This window comes from Mus caroli, unplaced genomic scaffold, assembly GCF_978045245.1.
Source record: "Mus caroli unplaced genomic scaffold, Mus_caroli_1 scaffold_1, whole genome shotgun sequence".
Lineage (NCBI taxonomy): Eukaryota > Metazoa > Chordata > Mammalia > Rodentia > Muridae > Mus > Mus caroli.
The window spans coordinates 80094684-80117659 of NW_028227256.1; positions in this window are offsets into that span (position 1 = coordinate 80094684).

The following is a 22976-nucleotide window of genomic DNA, read 5'->3' on the forward strand; positions in this document are numbered from 1 at the left end:
CTGGTTAAAATGGAAATACTTAAATTTTTAAAAATTAATTTAGGGAAGTAAACAATAGTCCTCCAAAGAAACACTGCTTGACTTTACAGCAACCCCGGCAAGCAGAAATGACCTTGGTTAACAGTCTTGAATCTCCTCACCTCTACTTTGGATTTTTCTCCTGCCTCCCCACTATGGTTTATGAAAAGGCTGCCTGTGAGTGTGGAGCCACGCCTTGGGTGTGGGAGAATTCTGTGCGTTGGGCAACTCTGTTTTAGCGAAACTGGCTCTCCCAGAAAGTGTGTGACATAGTTTGAAAGGTGAAAGGTAGAGTCTTGGTCTGCTCCGTACCCATCAGTGAAAGACAGATTGGGAGAAGTTCATCTGAATCCTGTGTTGAGAAGGGTGAGAGTAGCCACACAGGAGGGGCTAGCCATGCTCAGATAGTTACTGACTTGCATGTGGCTCTTGGCAAATTTCTGCACTCTTCTCTACATTTGCATGTAAGAAAACCACATTAAAAATCACTTATTAAGAAGTTATTAATTATATATAATTATATATTTTAAAAATATATAAAAGTATAATTATATATACTATGTATCTGTCAGTTACTCCTCTAGGTGGTTTAACTCTATCGATGCTAACCTTTTCTTTGTGGAAAAGATCTCCCAGGAACAAAACACCCATTGAAGGAGTTACAGAGACAAAGTTTGGAGCTGAGATGAAAGGATGGACCATCTAGAGACTATCCATCCCATAATCAGCCTCCAAACGCTGACACCATTGCATACACTAGCAAGATTTTGCTGAAAGGACCCTAATATAGCTGTCTCTTGTGAGGCTATTCTTGGGCCTAGCAAACACAGAAGTGGATGCTCACAGTCAGCTATTGGATAGATCACAGGGCCCCCAATAGAGGAGCTAGAGAAAGTACCCAAGGAGCTAAAGGGATCTGCAACCCTATAGGTGGAACAACAATATGAACTAACCAGTACTCCCGGGAGCTCGTGTCTCTAGCTGCATATGTATCAGAAGATGGCCTAGTTGGCCATCAGTGGAAAGAGAGGCCCATTGGTCTTGCAAACTTTATATGCCTCAGTACAGGGGATCGCCAGGACCAAGAAGTGGGAGTGGGTGGGTAGGGGGGTGGGTGGGTAGGGGAGTGGGGGGGAGAGGACTTTTGGGACAGCATTGGAAATGTAAATGAAGAAAATACCTAATAAAAAAAAGATCTCCCAGGAATTTACATTGTGGTTGGAGATGGGGTTTGGTGAGGGATCACCAAACATAAGCATGGTAACTATGTGAGGTTTATAGTCGGTTAGAATGTGTTCAGTTCCTTGAGTGGGGGTGCAGTTAGCGGAAAGAGGAGATCATGTGAGAATGTAGGTCTGAGGAGTTGGAGGGAGGAGAGGAGAAGCAGGTAGGGTCTGAGACTTGGTGTTCCAGTGTTGGAAGGAGAGGCCAGATAGGTTAGCAACGGGCATGAGGATAGGCACAAGGGTACAACAGCTTATTGGAAAGGATGCAGGAAGCCTGGGAAGGAAGGTTTGGGGGAAGGAGTGGTCAACTGTGCCCAGTGATCAGCTTGGTAAAACTTACTGGGGGGCCAAATGACATTTTTGTATCTAAGACGAGAAAGACAGGATGCAGTTCAGAGGGGAAAGAAAGTTTATCTCAGAATACACCTGATGGTAGCTCTCATTGGAGGAACCTAGAGAGTAAACTTCTCTCCCAGGCTAGGGTTTTTTTTTACCAGGGCTGGCCAGTGTTCACGGTTAAACTAGGATGTTGAGAACAGCATCTGTTAGATGCCTTGAGTGGGGACTATTCAGGCTGGAGTGTGATCCCAGAAGAGGGGGATGGGATGGGGCCATTTCTGAGTTGTGCTCTTGGTCTTGCATTGTGGAAAGTGTGATCAGCTCATCTAGCAAGCGAATTGAGAATCTCTTAGTGTCAGTAGTCCATAATATGGCCCTACAAAGGGCATAGAAAACCTATTTACATAGTGTGGATAGGAGTGGAGAAAATTTGATCTGTTGAAGAATAGCAGCAATTGGAGAGCTGTGAGAACTGATTCTAATGAACTCCTCTGTCTTTGCTGCTGACTCTTCTGAGGAGCGGGCTTTGTTTATCTTTGGCTATCTAGTGCTTGGTTGAACACCTGGAGTAATAATACAGCACTCACCACCTGTTTGCTGGTGTTGGTGATGATGCTGGGGGGTAAGGCTGTGACTTGTTTGATACTTAAACTGTTGGTCAGTTGCAGATAGGCCATGATAGTCCCTGCAGGAGGTGACACCGATGCCAAAGGCTGCAAATGCTCTCCTAGTTTCCATCTCTGTTGTACCCATGTATTCCAAGACAAGATAAGGACTAGACAGCCACTAGCTAAGCCTCACTCAAGTCTCAATGTCACCTTCTTTTGTTCCATTGGCCTCCCCCATGCAAGAGCACATTTTACAAATCAGACAGACACATTAGAATAGGTTAGGTTTTTTATTATTATTATTTATTTGTTGACAATGAGTTGCTTTACTTTTAAACAAAGTTATACAGGTAGGAAAGAAGTTAGTGAATACATATTATGAAAGAGTAAAAAGTTAGCCATAACTTAATTTTTTTCAACGAAGTGACCTATTAGGGATTTTCATGGTTAAGCTCATAATATAAATATATTTTCTGACACAAGCAGCTTTGCCTTTACCCATGATGTTGAGAATATATGCTAGTCAAGATTAGAAAGATCACAGCAAATATATACGTATTGAGTAATAAGTTCCAGAAGACAGGAAGAAGAAATCCTATGAGCATGGATTTTTAAAAAAAAAAAGTGAAGAAACAAGCCTGAAAATTCAGAACACAAAAATCAGAAAGAGCATTTCCAGTGGGTAGATGAGAAGGAGGGAAACCAACAGGATGGGTAGGTAAGAAGGACGGAAAGTCAACAGTGGCCAAAAAGTCTTACCAAATGCAATGAGAAAGGCCCCAAGCATTTCATAGCTTAGAACCAGAGCCAAGAACCATGCTAGCAGCAGCACTTCTTGCAGCCACACTTCTGCTGGCAGCAGCACTTCTGCTGGCAACAGCCCTTCCCACAGCCACAGCCGCAGCCACAGGAGCCACAGCCACAGGAGCGGCAGCAGGTGCGACGGCAACAGCAGACTACTGTAGGCCTGCAGCAGCCACAACAACCGCAGCAGCCACCACAGCAGCCACAGCCGCCACAGCCGCCACAGCCACAACCACCACAGCCGCCACAGCCACAGCCACCACAGCCGCCACAGCCACAGCCTCCACAGCCACCACAGCCTCCACAGCCACCACAGCCACAGCCACCACAGCCACAGCCACCACAGCCACAGCCACCACAGCCACAGCCACCACAGCCACAGCCACCACAGCCACAGCCACCACAGCCACAGCCGCCACAGCCACAGCCACCACAGCCACAGCAACCCATGTTGTCAGTAGAGAGGACTCAGGTGCAGTGAGGAGAGAGACTCAGGAGAGGAGAGAGAGATGTGATGGCCTTTGCTTCAAGGGGCCCTTAAATACACCTGTGTCCTTACATCAGCAGGTAGCTACTTCCTTGTTTCTATCAACTTCCCTGGGAGGATTCACAAGACCCTGAGTGCATTTCCTCATGGAATGTGCCTCACTCCAGACTTGTTACTTTAGTGTTTACTTCCTCCCGTGATGCTTCCAGTAAAAACACATTTCTGAAATATTTAGTCTTGTGTTGACATCAGTTTCCAAGCTCACATGTGCCCTTCCTCTGGTCTTGTTTGGGTAAAATACACTTCCTGGTCACATGTCAGGATTCCTTGACTCCTTTTTCCTGTCCCTGGGATTCAGAGGGGTCTGTCCTCCTCTCTGATCAATGGAGAGTCACTTCCATCCCCTTATCAAGAGGCAAAGCCCCTTAACCCTCCCACACTCCAGCTTCTACGTTAGGGTATCAGAACATCTCCCTTTCCCCTTGATTCACAGGAAAACCATATGGCAAGGCCGCTGTCAGTTTTGAGAACTTGTCTTGATGTATTTCAAAGTGAACTTTCCAGACTGGCTCAAAAATATCCCCCTTTCTTCTCATGGATTTCCAGGGTGGGTGGGCAACAGAGTCCAGAGTCTCTATTGCTATCTGGCTTCATGCTGCCCCCAAGTAAACTAAAATTCCTTGCAACTTGAATTCCCATGAAATATGTGAAGAAGAAGGAGGAGGAGGAAGAAGAGGAGGAGAAGAGGAAGAAGAGGAAGAGGAAGAGGAAGAAGAAGAAGAAGAAGAAGAAGAAGAAGAAGAAGAAGAAGAAGAAGAAGAAGAAGAAAGAAGAAGAAAGAAGAAGAAGACCCAGATGACAGCAGACATCAATTTCTAGAGGACACAGTCTATCTGTGAGGAAGGGATGATGGAGCCATGTACACATAAGAGATGGAGCAGTTCCCTCACCAATTTCCTCCAGACACCAAGAGTCTTAGCATTCCGAATCATGGACCCCAGGAAGCCTCATCAAATATTTAAGAAAAATAAGAAACTTTTAATACGAAATTCAAATGCATACTTCATAGGACTAAATATAAATGTCAAACCCCTCCCCCTAGGTTGCTATGATATTCGATATTCCCCTTACACATGGACAGAATGGTGGATTACAATCACAGGGGATTATTTTGCCTTCAGGATTCACTCGGCAGAGACATTGTCAGGGGCTTTACATAGGAGAGAGGTTGTTTTCCTGCCTGGCTTGTGTCAGCAATGTTGCTCAGCATCTTGCAATAGATAGAACAGTCCTCCATAAAAAGGAATTTTTCTGGCTCAAAATGTCAGTACTACCAAGGAAGAAGAAGGAGGAGGAAGAGGAGGAGAAGACAAAAGAAGAAGACAGAAGACAGAAGAAGACAGAAGACAAGAAGAAGAAGAAGAAGAAGAAGAAGAAGAAGAAGGAGAAGGAGAAGGAGAAGGAGAAGGAGAAGGAGAAGGAGAAGGAGAAGGAGAAGGAGAAGGAGAAGGAGAAGGAGAAGGAGAAGGAGAAGGAGAAGGAGAAGGAGAAGGAGAAGGAGAAGGAGAAGAAGACAACGACAAAAGTCCACAACAACAAAAATCTAAACCTTGCTGTTATGTCTCCTCACAGCATTTCCCCGTCTATTGTCTCAAAGCAGTATAGTTGGTGGAAACTCAGCCGAAAGGGAAGTGCTCCTCAAGTATGTATCCAAGATGCATGGAGTCCTCACCGTGCTCCGCTGAGAGGTCCTGAAGCTGAGCCCCATGCTCCTTGCCTGGCTTCTGTTTTAAAGCTGGATAATGGGGCTGCCTCTATCAGACCAAGTGAAGCCACACTTGTGATTTTGAACATGTCTGAAACATTAAGTAACTAAATGAGTTTATGTGTTGCCATTATTTCCATGTTCCTTCCTATCTACCACCCCATCACCCTTCACAGAAGTGGGATCATGTTGCTGCTGTTAGCTGTCTCCATGTTTCTTATTAAATTCCTCTACAGGGTTCCTTTTTGGTGGGCAATGTTAATTTATATTCACATCAGTGTCAATTTAACTTCCCGATGTGACTTTTGACATACCTGTATCACTAATTTTAGTCAAAACTGAAATTGATGATTATTTGATTTTCATAAATATTATTCACAGTAGAATTAAATAGCCTATTATGATGAAACATCTTCAAATATGATAATTTATCACCACACCCCCATGTCTGTCTAATTTATTTCTCTTGATGTGTTTACCATTGTAGACCAATAGCTTGGCATGCAGATTTTCCTTTTGGATATCAATTGATAAAACTTTAAAACACTCTAACCAAGTTTTCATTCTAAGATAAGCTCTGTGCCTATTTAAAGTTCAATAGGAATTTATAAAAAGAAAATATATCATAGGTTGTTGTGGATTCTTCATGCCTTTTAGACAATCATACAGTGTTTGTTAAGCACACTGAATATTAATACAGAGTCTCAGGCCACCATCAGGTAGGAGCAGGGAGGCAGATCTCCCATTGCTCAGTGGGTGAGCTCTGGCAGAGCTGTTTGGATTGTTTGACAGTGGCATTTGTGCCTGAGACTTTTCAGTTTTCCAGTTTTGGGTAAGAAAATGGGAAAGGAAGACTTGGGAGGTTTCACAAAGACTTTGTCTTTCTGATGTGAAACATTGCTCATGGTACTAAGTGGGCCTTCTGAGTGGGCTGATGGATGCCAGTTTTCTGTACCTTTGGGCACATGACCTAGGTAAAGAAACAAAAGAAGTTGTGCAATAAATCTAGCTGGCATTCGAAAGGGAAGTAAATAACACACTGGAGACTCTTGTGACACCAGGCTGAACAGGGAAGTGGTCATGTGTTTCCTGTGGGACTCCTCAGCATTGGTACTTAAGGGGCTCCCCCTGCAGGAGGAGCATCACATCTCCCTCTCCTCTCCCGAGTCTCCTCACTGCACCTGAATCCTCTCTACTGACAACATGGGCTGTGGCTGTGGTGGCTGTGGCTGTGGCGGCTGTGGCGGCTGTGGCAGCTGTGGAGGCTGCGGTGGCTGTGGAGGCTGCGGCTGCGGTGGCTGTGGCTGTGGCGGCTGTGGCGGCTGTGGAGGCTGTGGTGGTTGTGGAGGCTGCAACAGCTGCACCACCTGCAGGTGCTACCGGGTTGGCTGCTGCGGCTGCTGTGGTGGCTGCTGCGGCTGCTGTGGCTGCTGCAGGCCTGTGCTAGTTTGCTGCTGCCGCCGCTCCTGCTGCCGCTCCTGTGGCTGTGGCTCCTGTGGCTGCGGCTGTGGCTGTGGGAAGGGCTGTTGCCAGCAGAAGTGCTGCTGCCAGAAGCAATGCTGCTGCTGAGAGGGGTCGCTGGGAAGGTGCTGACCTGGTCGCTGGGAAGGTGCTGCAGGTAACTGTCTGCTTGGTAAGACTCTCTGCTTGCCTGCCCACTGTGATTCAAATCACAAGAGTCCATCCTGATCCCTTGGTTTCTGAGAGTTTGTCTCCAAGAAAAAAAAAAAGACCAACAAGAATCTTGCCTACAAGTAACAAAATAGCGTAATGGTTCTCAAAGTTCTGTCTTTGGAGATTTCCCGCTTCCGTGAATGTTTCCTTTTACCCCCCTTTCTCTCTCCCTGTAACTCCCACATACTGAATCTTAGCTAAAGGTTTCATCTCGGTGAAACCAAGATAGTCTTCTCCCAATAAACTACCCCAAATTGTCAACCTCTCTGTTTCTTTTCTTATTCTGGTGTATCTAATCGAAAATACAACTAACCCCAGCAGAGTAAAAACTCCTGCTGTTGGCTCAAGTCAGATATTGAGTGTGTAGTCACTACTAAAAGGTCTCCGCGTGATTGTAAGGGTCTGGTGCTCTAACCTACCCTCTTACATAAGTCAGAGAAGAGCCCCTGGTACTGTGTGTGGTGTCACATCTCATCAATGTCTCTTAGATCTTGCATTGCCCTTTCCTAGGAGATACTGACCTGTCCGAGACCCGATGAAAGGCAAATCTGAAGCGTATGCAGCCAAAACTGCCGTCTGCGTTATTGTCGCTTGGTTCCATTAACAGGTTAATGTTTGATCACATGGGTTTGGGGAGATGGTAAAGTGCTTGCTTCAGTTCGGAGCATCCATTTAAAATCGAAGCATGTATGTGTGTACATCATTTCCAGCATCTGCACAGCAGAGACAAGGGATCCCTGGGTCCTGCCGGCTAGGTCGTCTTGCGAAATCAGTGAGCTCTGAGTTCATCTAGAAATACTGTCTTTTAAAAAAAAAGATAAAAAGTGATTGAGAATGACCATGATGCTGCCCTATGGCTGATGTGTGCACATGCACACGTGTGTACACACACACACACACACACAAATGTGAACCCATATACATATCTACATATTCATATACATAAGTGCATATATAAGGTGCTGAGTGGTTGATTATGGCATGGTGCTGACCTCTGGTCTTCACATACCCATGTATACATGTACACATGTACACACACATCTACACACATAAATGCATGTATACAAGAACAAGTAGACACGCAAACACTCGATGGCAGGTTAGTGCAGATCTTTATTCCATCTCCAGTTTAACTTGTTAACTATCTCTCTGGTAGATTATGATCACAACATAGCCATAGTTAAATAAGTCAGCTAGTAAGAAGTGGAAGTTGCTAGAACAGGTTTGATTATAGCCCATGATAGGTAGAAATCATCCTGAGAAGCTCAGTGTGGCCCCTGTGTGGGAAGATCACAGGAGCCCAGGAGTTCACAGGCACCACAGTAACCCCATCAAAAGCAGCAGCAGCAGCAGCAACAACAACAAGAAAAACCAAACAAACAAATCATAAACATGAAGAGATCATGACAGGCAGCTTTTTGTACCGCATTGCTGGATCCCTGAAAGCGAAAGCATGTATACATTGTGAGACGCTGACCAACCTGTGCTCTGGATTGTGAGATGCTGACCAATCCGTGCTCTGGATTGTGAGGTGTTGACCAATCCATGCTCTATATGCACTGTTTCTTCCTTTTGTAAACTGCTAATTCTGTGTACCTCAGTGTTCCCTGGAAGAAGTGTGGGATGGGAAATGAGCGATCCAAGAGGTCAACAGCTTCAGAAGTGAGCCGCTGACACAGCTCCTGGACCATAAGTCCTATTATGCCCCTCCCACTCCCATCCCTGTCTTCCTAGAAGTGCTCTCAGAAATCGATGCTTCAGAATAATTGCATTAAAGAGCACTATACAAGAGGCCAGAGGAGTGTCCAGGCTAGAAGTACACAACAAATATGAGTGCCAAGAGGCTCCAAACAAAGGAGAAATGAATACCTTTTGCCCGATCCCAGCTCTTCTCAGACACACCCAGAAGATGAAGGACTATGATGTTGGCTCTGAGAAAGGCAGCTGCAAATACTTGGTAATTCACTGAAACCTTGGCATCACTACAGGCATCTGAAGATCCAGGCAACAATGTGAAGTAGCTGGATTTGCTTCAGTGTAAAGTTGACAATCACCTATTTCATGCTAGATATGGGTATGCACAGTGAAATGTACAAAAATGAACCATGGTTGGGATCTAGCCTTTGCCTAGGCTCATTTGGTCCATCTTCTCTTACAAAACCACTTTTGGATTCCACTTACACGTCTGTATAAATGATTACATGTATGTTTTAGCAGGCATATACAAGGATGCTCATGATGGACAGTAATGCCAAAATAGCAACAGCATCCCATCATTTAGACTGCAGATGAAGAGGTGAATTTCAGTATGCCCATAGAAAGAAATGTATGTGATTACAGTGAAACCACGTCCAGCACAAAGCATGGCAAAAGGTAATGATGATCATAGGTTAGGGTTGAGGCTGTCTTGGGAGTGGGATGTCTGAGGGATAGGCTATCTGATGGTTAGACCAATTAAATAAAGAGGACAATGCTTTAGAATTATGAAGCAACAAGACTATGCCTCATGTTTTTTTGTGCCTCTTATAAAATTATGGTAAAATGTAGCGCTGTGGGGGAGAGAAAAGCAAAGGGGTAGGAAGCTTTGTGAATATGGAGGCCTAAGAGGATTCAGGTAGAATGTGCCTTCTGAACAAACTAGGAAGGGACAAGCAAATGAACTATGCAGTCTTGAGGACAGTACAATTCTAGAAAGTGGTAAAGGAATTGAAAGAACGCAATTCTAGAGAAACCAATTGAATGCTGTGTTCTGAGTGCAGACCGGAAGGCAGAAGTAGCTTTTAGCTCATCGTAAATGGCAGCTTGAATGGAGAGAAGCTGCCGAGGCAGAAGATTTGCTGCTTTCCATGGCAAGGGCATGGCTGGGCAAGTGGCTGAAGTGGGACCTATGCCATCTATCCCAAGGAAGCCCTGGGTGAACAGGTTGGGGCCCGGCCTGTGAAGCAGGAAAGCAGGCTATGAGGTTTGCTGAGGGATCCCCTATAGGGTGAGAAGAGAATGTCGACTTGGCAGCCATTCCTTCTTGGCCCACGCAACTGCAGTGATAGCGTTATTCTTACGGGAGACTCACTGGGACGACCTTTTTAGGAAAGGAATATTCTCATGTGCCATGAGAATAGAGAGGAGCTAATGGGCCACCAGAGCTCAGTGTTTAACATGTAAAATTTGCCTCGTCAACTCCTCTCCTCTACAGGGTGTCTCTTTAGAAGCCTGGTGAGAGAGGAGAGCTTTCGTATAAAAATTAATGCAGGGTTCTGTCTTGAGTGTAGGCTTCAGTTACACCACAGGTGTGCCTCTCTTTCTGTATGACCCAGGAGGTAGGCATGAAGTTTCTATTTGGTCATGTTGATACGGAATCTATTTTTGTTGTGATGGTATGAAGCTCTGTGAATAGGCACCTCTCCTTTTTCTGCTTAGACTCAGACTTCTTGCCCGAGACAGGGGCAGTGTGGGTGTGGAGCATGGACCTCTAGGATCTGGAAAGGTATAGTAATCTGATTTATTTTTAAGAAATTTTTTGTGTGTAGAATGTTTTGCCAGCATGTCAGCTTGCCTGTGCACCTGTGCATGCCATGCCATCTGAGACAGGAGAGGGCTCAAGTCATATCACATCTCAGCCTTAAAAGTAGCTGGGACCACAGGTATTAGTCTCAATGGCCAACTGTCAAGGATGCAGTACTCATATTTTGTACACTTGATGCTTGTAACAAAATATCACAGGTGTGAAAAGATGCTAAAGCTGCTTTGTTGAATCATAAAGTGATGGTGTAGCTGTGAACTCTGACTCAAGACAAGGCCATCATGAGTAACTGCAGGCATATAGGATGGGTTTTGCCCTATAAGGATAGTAGGCTCTGTCATCTTGGATGGAGACAGATATAAGACAAGAAGAACTGAAATGTAGGAGAGCCACCTTTTATTGCATTTTAATGGTGGCCTCTGGATGGACTCCTAGGAAAGCAAAGGTTCCAGAGGGCATTCCTGTGCAAGGAAAGGGAGCCAGCTAGTTCTGAGACACTGGCATCAAAGGAGGGAAGACATGGGACAGAGGTCTCAGTCTTTGTTAGGGGAACCCCAAGATTGTTTGGCTGGGGTTTTCAATTGTTCTCTGTTTTCTTGTAATGTTAGTAGAGACTTAGCCAACAATTATAATCTAGAACCTGAATGGTCTTCAAGTATCATGAGAAAAATCCTGATTCAGCCTGTGGATGGAAAATTGGAGCTTAGGCCAATGGGCATCAGTAGAAGTGTTAGGACTTGGTCTGATGTGAAGCTGTTATTCAAAAGCAAATGCACTGTTTGGTGTTGCGATATGGCCATTTGAGGTGATACCATTAGGTTCAGACCACATGAGGCCATACTGCTTTTATGGCTAATTATGTTCACGTGCATTCATTGTTCAAATAAGTGGGTCTGCTCTGACATTTTCATGCATGTGTTTATTGTGCTCTGATCATGTCCAGCTTGCCTCTGCCCTTCCTTGTTTAAACTATCTTTGTAGTCAGAAAGCTATGGATATTTCACATTTCACAGTTGGGGTGCCCCTGTGAAGGCTGATCAAAAAACCAGAACAAAACAAAAACCAAAAAACCAGCCCCCCAATCCCCCCAAACAACAATAACAACAACAACAACAACAACAACAAAAATCAGCCAAATGAAAAGAAAAACCAGCCATCCAACAAAACAACCCAAGCATTTTGTTGTTGTCAATTAACCCATATGCTTAGAGATGGGGCCTCCAAGAGCTAATTAGGATTGGCTAAGGTCCTTAGGGCAGAGTCTAAAGAATAAGTCTGGTGGCTTTATTAAAACAGAAAGATAGACCAGATAGACATAGACAAATGTGTGCCTCCTGTTCCCTGCCCTGTGATATGTTGTGCCAAGTCATTGCTCTGCCTGCAGAAAGGACATCATACCCATCCCCGTCTTCCACTATTTTTTTAATTGAAAATAGATTTTTTAATAAATATATTCTGATTATGGTTTGCCCTCCCTCTACTCCTCCCATTTCCTCTCTGATTCCCCTCTCCTCTAAATATACAAACAAGCAGGCATCTAAGGGATAATAATAATAATAACAATAATATAATAGTAATAGTAGTAATACAAACCAGAATATGAGAAAATAACCAAACAAGAAAAAGAGCCAAAGAAAAAACACAAGAAAAGCACATACATAGAGAAATATATCTTCTCACACACAGAGACAGGAATCTCATAAAAACCCCCAAACTGGAAGCCATGTTATATATGCAAAGGACCTGTAAGATAGGAAAAAATGCCCTGATTTAACATTATGAGACAAAGAACCTACAAAGATGCCACTGAGTTCGTTTTGTGTTGGACATCTACTACTGGGCATGGGGCCTACCCTTTAGAGTGGTTTCTTCTTCCAGTGAGACTCCCTTGGAGAAAAGTAACCTTCCATAATGCAAGTGGTTATCAATAGGAGACAGGTTCTGATTACGGATAGGGGCATATGTCCACTTCTCCTTTCATATGTAGGACACATCTGATGCATACCTATGCAAGCCACGTGCATGCTGCCACAGTACGAGGCTGTGAGTTCAGACGAGTGCCTGCCCTGCTAGTGTCTAGGAGGCCTTGATTCCTTGATGTCCTCTATTCCTTCCTGCCTCCTCTTCTGTAGACTTTCCTGGTCCCCGGGGGAGGGATTTAATGGAGACAGCCCTTTAAGTTGAGTGTCCCATGCTCTTTTACTCTAATATTGTCTGGCTGTGGTTCTTTGTATTTGCCTCCATCTGCTGCAGGAGGAAGTGTCTCTGATGACAGCTAGCAATGTGTTGATCTGTGAGCATAGCAGAATGTCATCAGGAATCATTTTATGATATATTCCTTTAGCAGAACATAGCACATAGTAGTTGGTTTTACCCTAGGACCTGGCTTATCTAGTCTCAGGTTTTTGGCCACCAGAACAGTGTCAGGTATGGGCCCTCATGAAGTGAGCCTTAGATCAAATCAGATCTTGGTTGGTTACTCCTTCAAGTCACTATTGTACCAGCAGATCTTGTATCTTGTAGGTAGATCACTCTTGCAGATGGGAAGGTTTATAGCTGGGTTGTTTACATTTTTTCTTTAGTAGCATGAAAAGAATCTTCCAGGGTGATGAATATTCGTCCTTAGGGGTTAAGGCGTTAGGTAGGCCCCAGCTAACATCTCCATGTTCAATGTGTTGTGTGGGTGTTGTTTTCAGCAATAGGGTCTGACAGTCAGTTTGTGGTGAGCCTTCAATAGCCTTGGAAATAGTCTGGGTAACATTTGGAGGTACCCATAGAACCCCTTTGGACAATAACTAGATTAAAGGTAACTCATTCCTGGTGCTAGAAGCTTCATTTGGTGACAGATATCCAGTTGGGTCTCTGCCTGCATTGTTAGTTAGTGATTTCATTTATATCCCCCTCACATATCTACATATTATAGGAAGCTTCTACTGTATTTGGTTTCTGAACAACACCCCCAATGGCCCTTTCAGCTGTTCCCCTCCCCCCACCAATTTTCTCCCCCTCCCTGTTTGATCCTTCCATCTCATTTCCCACCCCATCCACCCATAATTGTCTATTCTATTTTTCCCTTCCTAGGGAGATCCATCCTTCCCTGCTAGTCTCTTATACTGCCTACCCTCTATGGTTCTATGGATTGTAGCCTCCTTATCAATGACTTAACAGCTAACATTCACATATAAGTGAATACATATATATCGCATTGGTCTTTTTGAGTTACCTCACTCAGGATGATTTTTTTCTAGTTCCAGCCATTTAACTGTAAAATTAATGAGGTTCCTTCCATTTATTTCTGGAAGCATGAGCCAGAATAATCATCTTTTCAATAAATTTATCCAATGTGGATTGGAGAGAGGGCTGAGTCAAGCCCTTCCCAAGAAAATGTGAAGACCTGAATCTATGAAGCCCACAAAGACTGGACACTGCAGCATGTGTCTGTAATTCTGGCTCCTTGGTGAGATGTGAGGGGGAGACTGGAGAGTCCCTAGAAGCTTGCAGACTGTCTAGCCTGGTCTACCCAGCAATAAACAGCAAGAGATCCAGCCTCAAACAGGATGGACAGTGAGGACTGACAGTAAAGGTTGCTGTCTTACCTTCCACATGTATGGTGTGACTCATGTGTACCCATAATTATATATGCAAATGCATAATACCCATATACAGAGATAAAACATTAAATAAAAATAAAGGTCAATCAATCAATGTCATTAGCAGCAAAAAATTAGACTAGTTCATGTTATCTTTAAAAAGTTTTATAAAAGCAAATATTTGGTAACAAGGATATTTATACATAATTTAAAGTAAGTTAAAACTCATTGAAACTATGAAACTATAGGAAATGATATGAAACTATATATTTATAGTACTTTTAACTTTGCCATATAAATATATTGAGAAAAGAACCGTATTAATTAAAACAGGAGAAAAGGCGGCTTACCAAGGGAGAAATTTAGTCAATCTGAGCATAATGTGGTGATCAAATTGAATGTCACCAGTAACAGGATGAACACACCTTTTGATTTGATGATGCCCGTGTAATAATACCTCAAACTTGTTAAACCGAAGTTTGACCTTAGAGGTCAGGGAGGGGGAGGGGCTATACCACTGCTTACCGAGGATGATTTTGCAATACAATTTTCTCACATAAAGTTAACAAACCTAGCGGACTGTTCTAGATTAAAGCAGAGTAAAAGTACAGCTTTGATTGAATGTCAGTCCTGGATGCTCTTGAGATAGTTAGGGGAAGCAAAGTGTGACCGTACAGCACATAAGGGTGCACGGCACTTTTACATTTCTTGAATCTGATCATTGCCAGGTGAGTGTAAAAAGAGTATCTCCTGGAAAATACTTGGTAGAATTTTTATAGTTGAGTGTCATTACGAACTTTTTAAAAATATCTTTTTTACATTCTTATGTTTATTCATTCATATGTATATGTAACAAAAAATGGTTAAATAAGGGAAGGCTCTAAATTTACGAGGGGGGTGGGTTTAAGGGTATAGCCATTGTAGGAGTGGGTAGAAGATGGGGGGTGTAAATGATGGAGTTACATTTTAATTAATACAAAATTAAAGATTTGCCTGTGAGTCCCTTGTTCACCGGAGACCAGGCCTTTCCCTTATTGTCTGACTCTGAAATGGGGTATAAGATATCCCAATCCCGCTCATGGTTCATGAGATTAAAATAGATTTTTTTTTTAATTTGAAAGAAGCTCATAGACAGAAACTTCCCTATACTGTAAACTGAGCCTTCCCTTGGTTGCAAAACAATTCCTACCTGTAAATCATCCCACATGTAACTTTCTTCATTTCCTATACAAGTTGAAGGCAAACACTTCCTGAGGCATTAGCCTGAACATACTCATTGCTGTGCCGATCTGGTCTTTGAAGCGTCCACGCTGAGAAGGTCTCCAGCAATTCAGATGATTATTTTGCACTATGTTGTTGCACTGATAAACAAGACGAACATAAATTGGAACCAAGGTCCAGTGCTCAGCTTCCTTTGGTGAGCTTGACTTTTCACATTCTTATTTTCCCCACATTTAAATAAGGAGTCCATCATCTTTAAGATTGAAAACCTATATACTGTAATACATAGTGTGTAAACTACATATTGTAGTTTTATTTATGCATATGAAATGGCTGAGGTCTAACTGTAAGCATTTTATTCATCCTTTTCTCCTCTGCTTCAAATATACTAGTTGTTTCATAATGTTTCTAGTTAAATGGTGTCTTAGTTAAGGTTTTACTGCTGTGAACAGATACCATGACCAAGGCAACTCTTATAAAAACAACATTTAGTTGGGGCTGGCTTACAGGTTCAGAGATTCAGTCCATTATCATTCCTCCCCTCCCCTCCCCTCCCCTCCCCTCCCCTCTCCTCCCCTCCCCTCCCCTCCTCTCCCCTCCCCTCCCCATCTTTCTTTCTTCATGACAGGTTTTCTGGAACTTTGTTGATGAGCCTGGCCTCAAAGATCTACCTACCTCTACATCCTGAGATTAAAGGTTGTGCACCCTCCAGAATAATATTCTTTTTACTATAATCTTGAGTTCCCCCATAATAACTGGGGGGAAAAGAAGGCAGAGGGAGACCATGGAATGACGCACAAGGAAACAGCACCTGTCATGGTGGCAGCTAGTCTTGATTCTTAACTTGATGGAATTTGGAAACACCCAGGAAACACCTGTGAGCATCCATGAGGTAGCAGGTGAGATTTAACTGAGGTGGGAAGATCCACCCTGAATATGGGCAACATTACTCCGCAGGAGATAGGTCCTAGACTGAGCAGCAGAGCGATGCTCTATTCATCTCCTTCTACCTCCCACTCTACCACAGTTTGAAGAGGTGAAACTTCTCAACTTCCTGTCCATGATGGACCGCGCCCTTACACTATATAAATAATGAGCAACCGTGTCTTCCCTTAGGGCTGCTTCCTTTTGCTTAGGTATTTGCTCACAATGATGAGAAAGACAATGAAGACGGTGCATGTTATCACTGTGTTTTTCTCACTCTCCTCTTCTGCATTTTAAATTAATTTCTAATAATGTATGTTATTTTAAATTCAGAGGGCTTTTTTTTTTAAGAAGAAAGAGGAGGGAGCAGCCACATGGCTTAGCAGGGAAAGGTGTTACTAAGCTTGATGACCTAAGTTTATTCCTGGGATAGTGATAAAAGAAAGAACTGACTTTTTAAAGTTGCTTTTTTTGATCGACACACACAAACCATGGTAAAACACACACACATACACACAAATACATACAGATAGACACAAACACACACACACAAACACAAAGTACACAGACATAAAAAAAGATAACACACACACACACTAAAAATATAATTTCAAAAGGCAAAAGGGAAAATCTATTTTATCTTCTCCATTATTTTCTCTTTTAATTGAAAAAACGTTTCATACAATATATTTTGGTCATATATTCGCCCTCTCCCAATTCCTTCCAAATACTTCCTCTCTCCATTCTCACCCAACTTTATATTCTTTTTAATTCTCTCTCTGTATGTCTTTAAAGTAAGCAAACAAACAAATAAAAGCAAAGAAAGAAACATACACACTAATCTCTCTCTCTCTCTCTCTCTCTCTCTCTCTCTCTCACTCACACACACACACACACACACACACACACACACACAGCCCAAATAAAGCAAAATGAGACAAAGTCTAAAAATGCCTTTGGGTTCATTTTGTGTTGACGAGCTACCCCTGGGCATGGGGCCTGCCCTGGGGTATGATTAATATACCATACAAGCTGGTTTTGTGTGTCAATGGAGTTATCACAGAGAAAGGAGGCTCTCTAGAGGAAATGCCTCCATGAGATCCAACTAAGGCATTTTCTCAATTAGTGATCAAGGGTGGGAGGACCCACTGTGGGTGGTGCCAGCCCTGAGCTGATAGCCCTGGGTTCTATAAGAAAACAAGATGAGCAAGGCAGGGGAAGCAAGCCAGTAAGCAGCACCCTCCATGACTTCTGCATCAGCTCCTGCCTCCAAGTTCCTGCCCTGTTTGAGTTCCTGTCCTGACTTCCTTTGGTGATGAACAGCAATGTGTAAGCATAAGCTGAATGTTTTTTCCTCCCCAACTTGCTTCTTGGTCTTGATGTTTTGTGCAGTAATACAAACCTTTACCAAGACATATGCCCAGGGACAATCCATTGGACAAAGTGTTTTTTTCTTTTGCTAGTGGCTATCTAGTTAGAAGTTAGGTGTGAGAACCCATGTCCACCTCCTCCTCTCAGTGCTGGAACCCCATTTGTCTTGAACCTGTGCAGGTCTTGTATGTACTGTCCCAGTCTGCGAGTTCACATGGGCATGAGTCGTGTTGCATCTGAAGACTCTGTGTCCTTGGGGTCATCCATCCCCTCTGGACCTGTGGCTCTTATTCTATGATGAAGACATTTAGGGCTGAGTTCCCCAAAGCCTCTCTGTACATTGTCTGGTCGTGGGTCTCTCTGCATTAATTCTCATGGACTTTAAGAAGAGGTGTCTCTGATAAGATCAAATCCCTTCCCATTTTTCTCTCTCAATATTGAAAGCCAATTCCTAGCACAGACAGCATAGATGACTCAGGAAAAAGGAAACAGCAGAGTTGGTGTCCAGGTCTCCTGTTGGAGTTTTCACATCTGTTGTGGACATGTCTTAGGCTAAGTATCTCTCTCCTGGTTATGCTTTCCTGAGAGTCAAAGGAATGGTCGTTCCACAGGGATATTGAGACCTTGAAGTCTTTGACTGATTGGAGGTCAGATATGATAGTGAAGACAGCCATTGGCACACTTCTGTGCTGAGACATATATCAATACTTCAGTCTTATCCCCCAAAAGGAGATTTATGATAACTGCTTTCCTTGGCTGAGGGCCTCCCATGCAACGATGACTACAATACATGGGGATGATGCCTGTGACATTTGGAAGGTTTCCATGGGCTAAAGTCATGGCCTAAGAACTTCATTCCTCAAATACTCTTCCCCCCTCCCCCAATCCTGATTTTGTATCACAGGCACATGGACAACATTCGGTGAGTTTCTCCCTGGGAATGGCTGCCCCTTGACTGTGTGTTTTAAATTCTTTAGGCAAATTTTTATTTACACAAATGATCCCATGCAAATGATCTCATGTTGTTTTTAAAACATTTCTGAGACTCAAACCATTCCTTTTGAATTCAAAGCAATCTAGGTCACTCTTTTTTTTTTTTTTTTTTTTTTTTTGACACTCTACAGTGTTCCCTTGTATGGATAAATCGTGTGATCTGACCTCATTAATAGAAGACTGACCAGTTTTCCTGGGCTTTTCACGCCATGTACTGCAATAAATACTAAATGATGAGAACTTTTTTTTAGATGTGAAAATTTGAAACTATAAGACATTTTTGTTTTGTTTTATTTTTTTTAAATATTCAAATTGGTAGATCGCTGTCCTAGGGGACAACGTCATTTCACATTCCTGCTTCTATAGTAGAAAAATGACGTTCCACATCTGTCTGTAGTTTGCCACCCATTTCCAAAAATGACTAGTGGGGACTGAAAGAAAAATGCTGAAGAAGTGAAGGATGAATTCCTTAGTTATTTGCATTTAATGCAAACTGATACCAGTGATGGTATTGTAAATGTGTGTGTGTGTGTGTATGATGTGTGTGTATTTGTGTGTGTATGTGTATGTAGACGTATACTGTCAGGCTAAAATATTTTGGGCTAAAATACAGATTTGAAATGGATAAAGGATTTGCAATTTCAATGTTAGCTAATATAGTCCTACCATTATTACACTTCAAGTCCTCAATAAATCCCAGCCATTCAGGGAGTATGCCCTCCTCCCACTCAGTGGTACCCATCCATCCTCCCTCAGAAATAACTATCAAATAAGATACTTTTGTGAGGCAAAGATCTAAGGGACATTTTATGTAGTTTATTAGACACTGAGGACATTGAAGAAAACCAACTACATCATAGCAGAAGTGACACTGGGAATCCACTGTTCCCAGAGAGAGGGAAGACAGACATTGGTGGACAACTCGGAAACATGTGATGGGAATCAAATACAGACAATGTAGCCCATGGGTCTGAGATCCTACTGATCTACGCTTTAGGCACCGAGAGATGCTCACATGCTCACATTTAACTACTGTGAGTCCAGACAGCTTTTAACTGGGAAGGCTTAGAGAGAAGATTGCACAAAGGCCAAGATTCCAAAACAATCTCATAAGCAAGGCATTGATCAGGAGTGGCAGGCAAGAGTAGCCTGAAGTACTTACCCTGATCCCAAGGGCATAGGCCAGGCCAAGTCAGCGATTTTGCCAAGAGTTGTAGCAACCAGAGAACAATCTGGAAGTTTCTATGTTAGGCCTTAGAAAACCTTGTGAGAGTTGTCCATGAGACTACTTTAAAGATCAAGGAAGAAAGTATGAGAGAGTTGGAGGGACAGAGAGCCAGCTGGAGACAGCCATGATGGGGTGTAAGAGGCCTTTAGCTATAGGAAGCAATGGGACAAAGGACTCACACAGCTCCTGAACACTCTTCTATCTAGCAGCAGCACTTCTTGCAGCCACACTTCTGCTGGCAGCAGCACTTCTGCTGGCAACAGCCCTTCCCACAGCCACAGCCACAGCCGCAGCCACAGGAGCCACAACCACAGGAGCGGCAGCAGGAGCGGCGGCAGCAGCAGACTAGCACAGGCCTGCAGCAGCGACAGCAGCCGCAGCAGCCACCACAGCAGCCGCAGCAGCCAGCCCGGTAGCACCTGCAGGTGGTGCAGCTGTTGCAGCCTCCACAGCCACCGCAGCCGCAGCCACTGCAGCCTCCACAGCCACCGCAGTCGCAGCCACCGCAGCTGCCACAGCCGCCACAGCCGCCACAGCCTCCACAGCCGCCGCAGCCGCCACAGCCGCCACAACCTCCACAGCCACAGCAACCCATGGTGTTAGTAAAGAGGACTCAGGTGCAGTGAGGAGAGAGAGTCAGGAGAGGAGAGGGAGATGTGATGCTCCTCCTTGGAAGTGGTGTTCCTTATATACCAAGTCCTTGGCACATTAAGTTTATTCTTGTTTTTCTAAACTTCCTCGTGAAAGAACTCACGAGGCTTCTGGCATCCTTCCTTGTTGACATCCTAACTCATAGTTAGCTCTAACTTTTACTTACCTCTTCAATCCTATATTTAGATCCTGGCACGAATCTGGCAGCTTTCTATGAGCTAGTACTTTCAATAAGGCCTGGCACCTTGTAAGTACTTACTGGGTACCTCTAAAATTAAATAAATGCTGAGAATATTTTGTAACACTCTCTTGCAGATATAGTCTTTTACAGCTATGAATACCAAACCTAGGTCAGATAAAAGTACTGTGTGTCTATCTCTATGTCTTAGTTATTGCAGGTCAGACCATTGTCCCTCTTTGGGAACTCTCTTTGGGAACATGCCCCTTTATGAAAATGTTCTCAGAAGAATTCATGGTACAAACTGGCGTCAAAGGGGACATGGCAGGCAGCCCTAAAATGAGCAATCTCACTTTAAAGCACAGATGTTCTCTTCACGGTCCCTGGGATTCTTAATCCACTAGAAAAACCTTTAAAGTTGTAGTAAAATAATTATGTGCTGTCTAATGTTAACAATACAATTCTGTGGCAGCCTGGCCTAAACAGCGGCAAAGGCGAAGCTCCTGTCTTTCGTTGATCTGTTGTATGATTATTTTTGAAATCCTGAAACTCCCTTAAAATGAAATGGTGACTGGAAATGTCCAGCTAACTCAGTCTGCCAGGTTTCCAGTTCTGGTCCCAAGCACCTGCCCCAGTCATGTGCAGTGGATGAGGTTACATCCTTGCTCAGTTGTCTTCACAGTAGGGTGATTTGGCTAATTTAGATGCCACCAATAAGCCACAGCAGAGATCCGTGCATGTGTTATTCATGTGCTGTGCATGTGCTGTGCATGTGGCGTGCATGTGCTGTGCATGCACTGTGCATGCACTATGCACACCACACCACTGTCTCTACTGAACTTACATGCAGGCTCTGGTCACAGATGGATGAGCTGGCTTTTCAGGGCCGTATCTACTCTGGGATGCCCATGTTCCAGGGCTTCCAACTGGGATCTCTTTATTAATCCAGTGGGAAAAGAAGGGGAACGAAAGCATCAAAATCCATTCACTTGATATGCATCTCGTCAACCAGGGGCTAGGAGGGCTGTTCCTACCCAACTGTTTGGCTGCCCAGTACCTGGAGGATCCAGCCTCATGCAGAAGACACTCATAACTGTCTCCTTAGATGCAGAAATCACTTGGGAATGCTACAACTACTTTTCTGCTGTGTTTTTATGAATCGTTTTCTTGCTCTTGGATTAGATAGGCACCATACTTTTTCACTCCCAAATGAATACTCCAAGGGTTTCCAAGATAGTAATGCTAAAAATAGCACTGCTATTGTTACACACTGACTCAAGAAGGAAGTAAATAAAGCCTTGGAAAATTCTCCATGGAAACTAGGCTAAAAATAAAGGGGGGGACAGTATAAAAGGGGGCTCCCTGCAGAAAGAGGGCATCACACTGTTGTCTCCTCTCCTGAGTCTCTCTCCTCACTGCACCTGAATCCTCTCTACTGACACCATGGGTTGCTGTGGCTGTGGAGGCTGCGGAGGCTGTGGCGGCTGTGGCTGTGGCAGCTGTGGCGGCTGTGGCGGCTGTGGCGGCTGTGGCGGCTGTGGCGGCTGTGGCGGCTGTGGCGGCTGTGGCGGCTGTGGCGGCTGTGGAGGCTGTGGAGGCTGTGGTGGCTGTGGCTGTGGCAGCTGTGGCTGTGGTGGCTGTGGCTGTGGTGGCTGTGGTTGTGGCTGTGGTGGCTGCTGTGGCTGCTGTGGCTGCTGTAAGCCTGTGGTAGTTTGCTGCTGCCGCCGCTCCTGCTGCCGCTCCTGTGGCTGTGGCTCCTGTGGCTGTGGCTGCGGCTGTGGCTGTGGGAAGGGCTGTTGCCAGCAGAAGTGCTGCTGCCAGCAGAAGTGTGGCTGCAAGAAGTGCTGCTGCTAGCTTGGGATGCCTGGCCTCTGAGCAGGTGCTACAAGTACTGATCTGTTGGTAAGTCCTGGGTGCAGGGGATGGAACAAGTCACCATGATCTCACTGCTAAGGCTTTCCTCTGCCCTAGTCTGAGTATACCCTGCTGTCTCCCCAGCGTCTGCCTCTCTAGAGTCCGGACTCTGAAACTTTGTTCCCTGATTAGAATACTCTGAATTTCAAGTAAATTTCCTTATCATTTTAAATGCAGTCATAGCCAATGTTATGAAAGGACAAAGATGCAGGACATCTTGGTTACTGATGTCAATAAAATTGTATAATGGTCCCCATTGTGTTTCCTTCTTGAATTTCTATCTATGCTTTAGGATCCTTGTGTTTAACAATGGTAATGTCTATTCTCTCTAATGGTAACGTATATTCTCTGTTTAACAATGGTAATGTATATTCTCTGTAGTCATGGAAGTCTTTCTAGAGTCCAGACAATGTGTTAATCCCCTTTAAATAAAATTACAAAATAAAACATAAAATGTCTCCTTCA